This window comes from Quercus lobata, chromosome 10, assembly GCF_001633185.2.
Source record: "Quercus lobata isolate SW786 chromosome 10, ValleyOak3.0 Primary Assembly, whole genome shotgun sequence".
In the NCBI taxonomy this organism is placed as follows: domain Eukaryota; kingdom Viridiplantae; phylum Streptophyta; class Magnoliopsida; order Fagales; family Fagaceae; genus Quercus; species Quercus lobata.
In genome coordinates, this window is record NC_044913.1 from 31,760,172 (window position 1) to 31,770,288 (window position 10,117).

Here is a 10,117-nt window from a genome sequence, read left to right on the forward strand (position 1 = left end):
AAATAGGTAAAGGTCAAGTCTTGTACGTACCACAACACGGGATTAGCTTGGAAAAAATCAGCTAAAGTTTGTTTGGCCATCAAAGGGACATCTCTAATCAGAAAGGGCTTGTATTCAATCCGCAATCCGTTTCTATGGATCCATAAAACCCATATGTGCATACCAAACTCTTCTAAACCCCTTATGTTCTTCTATTACATATTGGACCAGGTCCAAGAATCTAGTTAAGTTTGTTATGTGGCAAAAATTTCACTTAGAATCCGAGCCCCATACCCCTGAAATTTCCGGACAATGGGAGCTTGTTTGCAATGCTCACAAACATTCTCAGTTAATATGCAACTTACATTTTAGATAAAATTACAATAATTGTTTTAAAAAAACATGCAACTTATATCTAAGTTTCATTTGATAGCGACAACAACTTATTTGTTCTTATCAATTTCAATAGATAAAATAACAATAAGTGTTTTAACAAAACATGCAACATGCATCTAAGTTTCAAAATTTTAAATTCTACTCTGACTAAAAATCTATTATCAAAATTTCAAAACTTATATATATTCATCAATGTTCTTTCCATAGAATCTCTCTCGCACCCCACAATTTTTTTTTCTTTTTTTTCTTTTTTTCGAGTTACAACTTATGCATATGTATTCGTATTGGAATGATATACATGTTGTATAAATTCATAGGAGTTAATAAATTTATATGATACTCTCTCTCTAACAAATTTTTTTCCTAATAAACAATTACTCTCATTAATTATTAAATTAATTGTTAGGATATGTTTCCTCAAATTTAGTGATAAAATTAAGAATGGTTTAATTAACATAAAACTTTATCATTTAAATTTTAACAAATTTAAATTTTATTCAAACTAAAAGTCTACTATAATTTTTTTTAACTTTCTTCCCTAGAAAAATATAATAAATAAATAAATTATAAATTGAAATCTGGAATCTGGAATCCTACACAACACCCCTTGCTTTTTACCCCTCAAGTTGCATCTTACATTTTTTTTTTAATTATTTTATTAATTGTTATGATATATTTTCTTGAATCAAGGGATAAGATTCAATTATAATTTAATTTAGCTAAAATTTTATCATCTAAGTTTCAGAAATTTAAATCCTACTCCAACTAAAAATCTATTATCAAAATTTCAAAACTTATATATATTCACCAGTGGTTTTTCCATAGAATCCGTTTTACACCCCATGTTTTTTGCTTTTTGTTTTTTTTCAAGTTGCAACTTGCGCATATGCAGTTGTATATAATAGTTTTGATTAAATAAATTAATCTTACTTATTGTTTTTTGTAAATTTTCATATATGGATATTGTAAGGATGCAATTTGAGTCCTTAGCCCAAAGAATAAATGAACTTAGGCCCAAAAAGTCCAATACAATGAATTTGTAGAGAATGAGTTGGAAAACTAGGCTTTAATGAATCAGACAACAAGTAAAGTGGATTCAGATGACAGGAAAATGAAGATAAATTGGTTTAATCTAAAGAAAATCATCCTTGGCACAGTCCGAGGAGATCAGTTCTTTATATACTTCTCTCGAGTTTGATTACAAGTTCAATTCTTGATTGCTACAGTGTTTTTCTCTTAATTTCTTGATCTCCTTCTCTTAGGGTCTCTCTTCCATTTTATACTATTTTCCCCTTTCATCTCCACCTTCCACGTGTAGATCCAATTGTTGATGTTGATCTTTGTCCCATCAGTACCTTCCTAAAGTCTTTAGGTAGTAGCTGTAAGGTTCAAAGTTACTGTTCAGATATAACTTCCTCATTAATGCGGCCAAAGAGTTAGCTGCAGAGCATTCAATGCGGTGGTAGCATCTTTCCCTTTAGATATTTCATAGCTTCCCTATATCCTATTCCTTCTTGATACTTACCCTCATCAGTGGAATTGTTTGAAACGTTGCTTTTGACGTCAGATCGTACCTTCCGATCTCAGCTTTGCTTAGCCGAGGAGACATTCCTCCTCAGACTATCTTTTTGGATGATCATGATCACACTTCACCTCTTCACTTACTAACATGGATTTTCATAAAAGTGTTTACTCGTCCTCAAACTACTTAATGTCTTCGAATTGGGCCCCTGGCCCAATATGTACATAGATATGTTCTACTGGGTTTATTATCCCTACAGATATTATGTTAAAGGAACTCTACTATAAAGAAGCAAAACAAGAGACACCCATTTAAATTCTTGGTTTCTCTTAGGTAAGTTTTTATTTTTTTAAACTCTCAAGTTTTGAACTATTTTTTGTGTTTTAGGTTTTAATTATTCTATGTATTTAGTTTGTAAGTGTTTTGATTTTTTCAATTGACTATCACTACGAAAAATCTAGTTCAAAACATGTCTTTCATGTGCTTTAGTGCAATCTGATTTCAAGTTACTTTTACTTATTGGTTGTTAAGACTTTACCAATGTTTATCTATTTTTATATTTTAAAATTTTATTTGTTCTTTGTATTAATTTCTTAGTACGCGGAATTCCTCCCATATCCTTTTAGATCGTATAATTTAAGGTTCCTATGAACTTTTACATGATTGTATTTCTTCAAAAGTCTAATTAAATTCAATTTAGAATTTCTCTTATATCCTTTTAGATCATAGAAAATATTTGGCGAAATTAGATCAGTCGGTCCAAATTTCTATGTAAGTCTATCTTTGCTTAACTTCTTTTTCCTTTTTTTTTTTTTTTAAGTTCGGAAATTTGGATTGTTTTTCATTAATAAATTGTGATTTTTGGCTTAATTTTGTTTTCAAATGTTTTAATTGTTAAATTTATATATTTTTTCATTTGTAATATTAATATATGTATTCTTAAAGGTTAAAGCACAATATAATTAGAGACATTACTCATGTTGAATAAGTTATGATGTTAACCATTTGAATAAAATCAACACTAAAACAGATGATTTAAATATCAAAATAAGACTTAAAAATGAAATTTCTTTTAGGTATATAAATACAATCGATTTTTTAGTCTTAAGTTTGGAGTTAGTTGTTTCCCAAAAAAAAAAAAAAAAAAAAAAGGTTTGGAGTTAGTTATTTTAGGATAACCTTATTTATGCAAGTATTAGAAAATATTTCACTGTTTGAGTTCAAATCTCCATCTTCATTAATGAATAAGGAGTTATAAAAAAAATTAGAAAAGTTTGTATTGATCATTTTAATTAGAGATATTATATATATTAGGACAAATATACAAAATTATGCATTTTATATAATAATAATCATTAATTTAGTTAGAAATGATTTCTAAAATTACTCAACCAAAAAGATATATATAATTCATGACTAAAACCATGCAACACACAAGACTTTCACTAATATGTTATTATTAATTCATAATTAAAGTCATGCAATACACTATACTTTTATTAGTATGTTATTATTATTATATTATTAAGAATACACCAATTTCTATTTGACCTATAAAAAACGAGCGTGACCTCCAAATTTTGAGGTCAATCTTCTTGTACTTTTTCCATTAAAAAAAAAAAAAATCTTCTTGTATTTTGTAATAAACTTAACATATACGTCATAATTTTATTTTAACCTTAACTTATCTTAAGTTATTCGTATAAAATAAAAATAAATAAATAAATAAACTTATCTTAAGTTGTCTTTGGATTTTTTGAAGCAATAACATTCCTAATCTCTTTTCAATTTATTAATGAAAATCTCTTATTTTGCAGTTGAGTTATCTAATTAACTCAAAATTTAAGTCAATTGGATAACCCACTACTACAATAGAAATTGCATTCCTTTTTTTTTCTTAGACTCAAATTTCATCCTATTCATTTTTGTAAAATTTTCAATAATAATAAAAAATAGTATGCAACAGAGAGAGAGAGAGAGAGAGAGAGAGAGAGAGAGAGAGAGAGAGAGTAAATTGTATTTTTGGTTCCTAAAATATGGGTTTTATACTTCTATTCCATTATTGTCCCTTAATTTTAATACCTTCCATATAATTTCTTTGTCTATTTTTCATAAATTTATTGTCATCTACCCATTTTTTACTTGCATTTTTTCCCTGGATTTTAATCCTTAATTTGGGGTTAGTTTGCTTGTGGTTCTTTAAATATGAGATGTCCAAACTCCCAACATTTTGCTAGTCATGTAAACAAGAAAATAGATGGAGTGACTACAGATGAACCAGAAAATATATCATCCAAATAGTGATAAATGAGCATTACATTTGATGTATGTGCGTTAGGAACGGAAGAACGTTATAACAGGTTTTATAACTGCTAATCATTAAAGATTATTAGCCCAAACAGTTGATACATTACAAAGGCAATAAAGCCTGGTTGATGACATAATAAACAGAAACCTATATGAGCCAACCTCAATGAAAGAGAATCAGACAAATCGAGGAAAGGTACACAAAAAACTCTACTAATCCAAAGAAGCACTGATTACTTAATTATTACGAGGTTGAGCTATAATTCTAACTTTACCATCAAAAGGTTTTAAGGAAACACTCCACTCGTGTTTTCTCCACCAAAATCTCTCTTTCCTTTTTTGCTGGCATTGGATGATGGTGTTGTCTCTATTGGACGAATAACAAATCAAAGATTTTAGACATCATTAGTTTGGCGCCGTTTGTGGAAAAGACATATCTGAAACCAGTGCTCTAACCTGCTGCAAAAGTTTTTTGTCCCTGCAATGGAGCCCAACTCTTCAGACTAGGTGGAACAGCAGCTCCGAACTCTTGCTATGAATGTAGAAGAATTAATCAGGCAAAATGAGGAGCTGAGGCAAAGAAACGAAAATGCCCCCACCCAAAATGGAGAATAGAGAATAGCAAAACAATAATGAAGAAAATAATTGGAGAAAAGACCATTTTGATAGAACTGAACCACCAACCAAGATGGAAGAAGAACTCTAGAGCATGAAGAAGCGGATGGATGAACTGAATAATGCAATAAAGGGAAAAGTTCAAAAGAATCTGGATGGAATGATCAAACAAACTGTGTCTCCCTTTATCACAGTTGTGTTAGACCTGCTGTTGTTGCAAAAATTTAGACTCCCACAACTTGATTCATTTGCTGGTTCGAAAGATTCGCTTGACCATATTGAATCCTTCAAAAGTCTAATGAACCTACAGAAAACCCCTGACATGATCATGTGCAGAGCTTTTCCAACTACTTTAAAGGGAGCAACCAAGGTATGGTTCAGCAAAATCCCCCCTTCAACAATTGAAAGTTTCAAGAAATTGGGCGAGGCCTTTGTTCGTCACTTCATTGGTGGCCAAAGGTATAGACAACCCACTTTACATCTATTGAGTGTGAAATAGGAAGCAGGTGAATCTTTAAGAATGTATATAACAAGATTTAACAAAGAAGTCTTGCAAGTAGACGAAGCGGAGGATCAGGTTTTACTTACAGCCTTCCAAGTAGGATTAAGTCAGAGGATTTCCTATTTTCAATAACAAAGAACCCAACAGTGACCATAGCCAACTTATTATTCAAAGCTCAAAAATACATGAATGTGAAGGATATCTTAGCCTCCAAAGGGATCACAAAATGGCGAAGAAGGGAGAAGGAGAATAAAGATCATCCAGAACGGAGAAAGGAGGGAAAATTTACACATAGCCCACATAAGAGGAGCAAAGGGCAATTCGCAAACTTCACTCCATTGGTAATGCCTCCTAGCCAGATTTTAATGTAGGTGAAGAATGACCCTGCTTTGAGATGGCCCAAGACCATGAAAAGCAATCCAGAGGCAAGAAACAAGGAAAAATATTGTAGATTCCATAAAGATTATACACATGATACGGATGAATGCCATGATTTAAAGAATCAAATTGAAGTTTTGATTTAATTGGGAAAATTGAAGAAGTTTGTAGGACGAAACGACCAACACTACAAGTCACATAGAGACAAGGGTAGAAGCTAGCCTTAGACAAAAAGTGGAAGTCATCCAAAAGCACGAGACAAAGAAAAACAACAGGTGATAGCATAAAAGATTAGAATTATAGTTGGGGGAGTAGTGGCTGGAGGTTCATCTAAATCACTCAGAAGGGCATATGCAAGACAGGTGAACAAAATACATACAAAGCCTGTTTGGATGAAGCATACCAAGTTGGATGAACCAGACACCATCTTTTCAGGAAAAGGTACATAGGGGGTGAAACAACCCCATGACAATCCACTAGTGATCTTGTTGAAGATTGAAAACTTCAACGTTCACCGTGTTCTAATAGATAATGGTAGTTCAGTAGATATAATATATTTGTCTACCTTCCAACAGATGAAGATTGACAAAGAAAAACTTTGGCCATTCAACTCTCCTTTGGTAAGCTTCTCTGGGGACAAGGTATATCCAAAAGGAATTGTTACTCTAACCATTGTTGCAAGAACACTCCTAAATCAAGTGAAGAATATCATCGATTTCCTTGTGGTAGATTGTCCTTCATCTTACAATGTAATCATTGGACGGTCTGCTTTGAACAAGTTTAAAGCGGTAACTTCCACGTATTATTTGAATATGAAATTCCCTATGGAAAAAGGAGTCGAAGAAGTTCGAGGAGATCATGTTTTAGCTCAAGAATGTTACCTGGCAGATTTAGTTGCAAGAGAAAATCATACCTAGATAGTCGAAGAAGCAAAGATAGAGAGTAACTGTCCAGAGGAACTAGAAGAGATACGACTAGTTGAGACGAATCAAACTTGAACCACAAAGATTGGAGTAGGATTGGAACCAGAAATGAAGATGAAAGTGGTACAATTCCTAAAAAATAATCAAGATGTATTTGCCTGGAATCATGAAGATATGCTTGGAATAGACAAAGAAGTAATTGTACATCGCTTATTAGTAGACCCAATGCAAAAGCCAATCCAGCAGAAACAACGAGTCATTGCTCCAGAGTGTAACAAAGCTATCATGGAAGAGGTAGATAAACTCTTGGCTATAAAATTCATTTGAGAGGTTTATTACCCCGAGAGGCAAGCCAATGTGGTCATGGCCAAAAAATCAAATAGGGAATGGAGGATGTGTGTAGATTTTACTAACCTAAACAAAACATGCCTGAAAGATAGTTTCTCCCTACCACAAATCGACCAGTTGATAGATTCAACTACTGGACATGAACTCTTTAGCTTATGGATGCATTCTTTGGTTACAACTAGATCATGATGGATGAATAAGATCAAGAGAAGATAGCGTTTATTGCCAGTCAAGGCCTCTACTATCACAACATTATGCCCTTCGGACTTAAAAATGCCGGTGCTACATATTAAAGACTGGTTAATCGCATGTTCCACGACCAAATCGAAGGAAACATGGAGGTGTATATAGACGACATGTTGGTTAAGAGCCAACAAACTGTGAACCACTTGACAAATCTAGAAGAAACTTTCAATACCTTCTGAAAGTACAACATGAAGCTGAATCCATCCAATTGTATGTTTGCTATGCATCTAAAAAGTTTCTCAGCTTTATGGTGTCACAAAGAAGGATAGAAGCAAACCCAAACAAAGTCGGAGCAATAATTGAAATGTCACCCCCAATGAATGTTAAAGAAGTTTTGCATCTGAGCTGATGGATAGTTGCCCTCAATAGATTCGTCTCCCAATCTACAAATAAGTGTTTCCCATTTTTTAAGCTTCTTAAAAAATTTGAATGGATGAATGAATGTACCAAGGCTTTTGAAAGTTTGAAACAGTATCTGATGACCCCACCTCTTCTAAGCCCCTCGAAGTTAGGGGAAGATCTTTTCTTGTATTTGGCTGTGTCATAAATTGCAGTTAGTTTAGCTTTAATATGGAAGGGTGACGAAGCACAAAAACCTGTCTATTATACTAGTCAGGACTTCAAGGGAGTAAAAGCACAGTACCTTAACAATGAGAAAATGGTCTTCACTCTGATCACAGCATCATGAAAGTTGCGGCCGTATTTCCAAGCACACTCAATAATTGAACTGACTGATCAACCAATAAAGAAAGCAATGAATAAACCAGACACGGCTGGATGATTGGTTTTGTGGACAATAGAATTGGGGAAATTCGATGTCAAATGCTGACCCCAGACTGCAATCAAAGCTCAAGCACTAGCTAATTTTATTGCAGAATTTACTTCGGGAGTGGAAAACAACGAAGATGAAGCTTGGTGGACAATAAAGGTAGATGGATCATCCAATAAAGATGCTGGAGGAGTAGGAGTGGTTCTTGAGTCACTAGAAAAGGATGTTATCCAATATGTAGTTCGACTTCAATTCCCGACTACCAACAATGACGCTGAATATAAAGCCCTTCTGACTAGATTGAAGTTGGCAAAATCCATAGGGGCACAGAAGTTAAACGTCTACAGCGATTCATAGCTAGTGACAAGACAAGTGAATGGAGAGTATGAAACCATCTAGGAAAGAATGCAGCGTTACTTGCAGATGATTGACCCACTTGGTTAACCATTTCAGTAAAGTAAATTTTCTGCAGATCCCAAGAGTGCAAAATATCTAAGCTAATCAGTTGACGAGGTTGGCATCATCAAGCAAATTTAATCAAGCCAAAGGGGTTTATGTCGAAGTATAGATAGAACCAAGCGCACCAACAAAATGTAAATAATTGGATGACTCCTATCCTCAATTATTTTCATAGTGGAGAACTTCCAACGGATTACAAGGAAGCAAGGAAGTTGCGTCTGAGAGCATCACGATTTGTTTTGATCAATGAAGTTTTGTATAGATGAGGATTCCCACTCCCATACTTGAGGTGCTTAACGGACAATGAAGCCAACTATGCACTCCGTGAAATCCATGAAGGGATTTGTGGCGATTATTCAAGGGCACGTTCACTCACCTTAAAAGTGTTGAGAACAAGATATTATTGGCCAACTATACAAAAGGATGCCTTCGCGTTCATCCAAGCCTGCAACAAATGTCAATGAACAATATAGCCAAGGTCCCAGCAGAAGAACTCACACCTATAGCTTCTCCTTGGCCCTTTGCTTAATAGGGAATCGACATAGTAGGGCCACTACCAACAGAGAAACAAATGAAGTTTTTGCTAGTCACCATAGATTACTTCATAAGTTGGTGTAGCCAGAACCCTTAGCAAAGATTATGAAGAAGAATGTATAGGCGGAAGAATGTCGTTTGCAGGTTTGGGGTACTAAGGTGATCATTTCAGATAATGGACGACAATTTGACAGCCTTTCTTTTCGAACTTTTTACAGAGGCTTAGGGATTAAAAATCATTATTTGTCACTAGGACACCCCCAGTCCAATGGACAGGTAGAGGTGACAAACTGCACTTTGCACAAGATCATCAAAGCCCAGCGTGAGGGGTTAAAGGGAGCTTGGGTAGACGAACTGCCCAGTGTTTCTATAGGCATATAGAACAACAACCAGGATTCCAATAGGTGAGACTTTAGAGAATGACAAAGAATTAAAAGTTAATCTTGATCTACTTGATGAGTTAAAGGAAAAGGCCTGTACAAGGATGGCCAAATACCAAAATAAAGTTGCAGAATAATACAATAGCAAAATGAAAGCAAGAAAATTTGAAGAGGGTGATTTATTCCTAAGGAAGTTTTCCCAAGCCACCAAGGACCCTGTTAAGTCCACCGCTAATTTTGGGGTGTGGTACAGTAAGGACACAAATGGTGTCCTAGCTGGATATTCTTATGCCGATTGGGCTGGGAATGCAAATGATAGAAAGAGAACATGAGGGGGTTGTTTCTATGTAGGTAATAATCTCGTCTCCTAGATGAGTAAGAAGCAAAATTTCATCTCTTTGTCTACTGCTGAGGCTAAATATATTACTGCTAGTAGCTGCTGCACCCAACTTCTATGGATGCAAAAACTTCTCTCTGATTATGGTATTCGTCAAGAACATCTCACCATTTATTGTGACAATACCAGTGCTATCAATATCTCTAAAAATCTTGTTCAACATTCTCGAACTAAACACATAGAGATTAGACATCATTTCATTCATGAATTTCTTGACAATGACACTCTTACCCTTGAATTCATTCATACTGATGATCAAAAGGAAGACTTATTCACTAAGCCCTTGGATAGCAAATGGTTCGAATTCCTACGCCAAAACATTGGTGTAATCTCCTTAGAGTGATCTCTTTCTCTCACTCTCC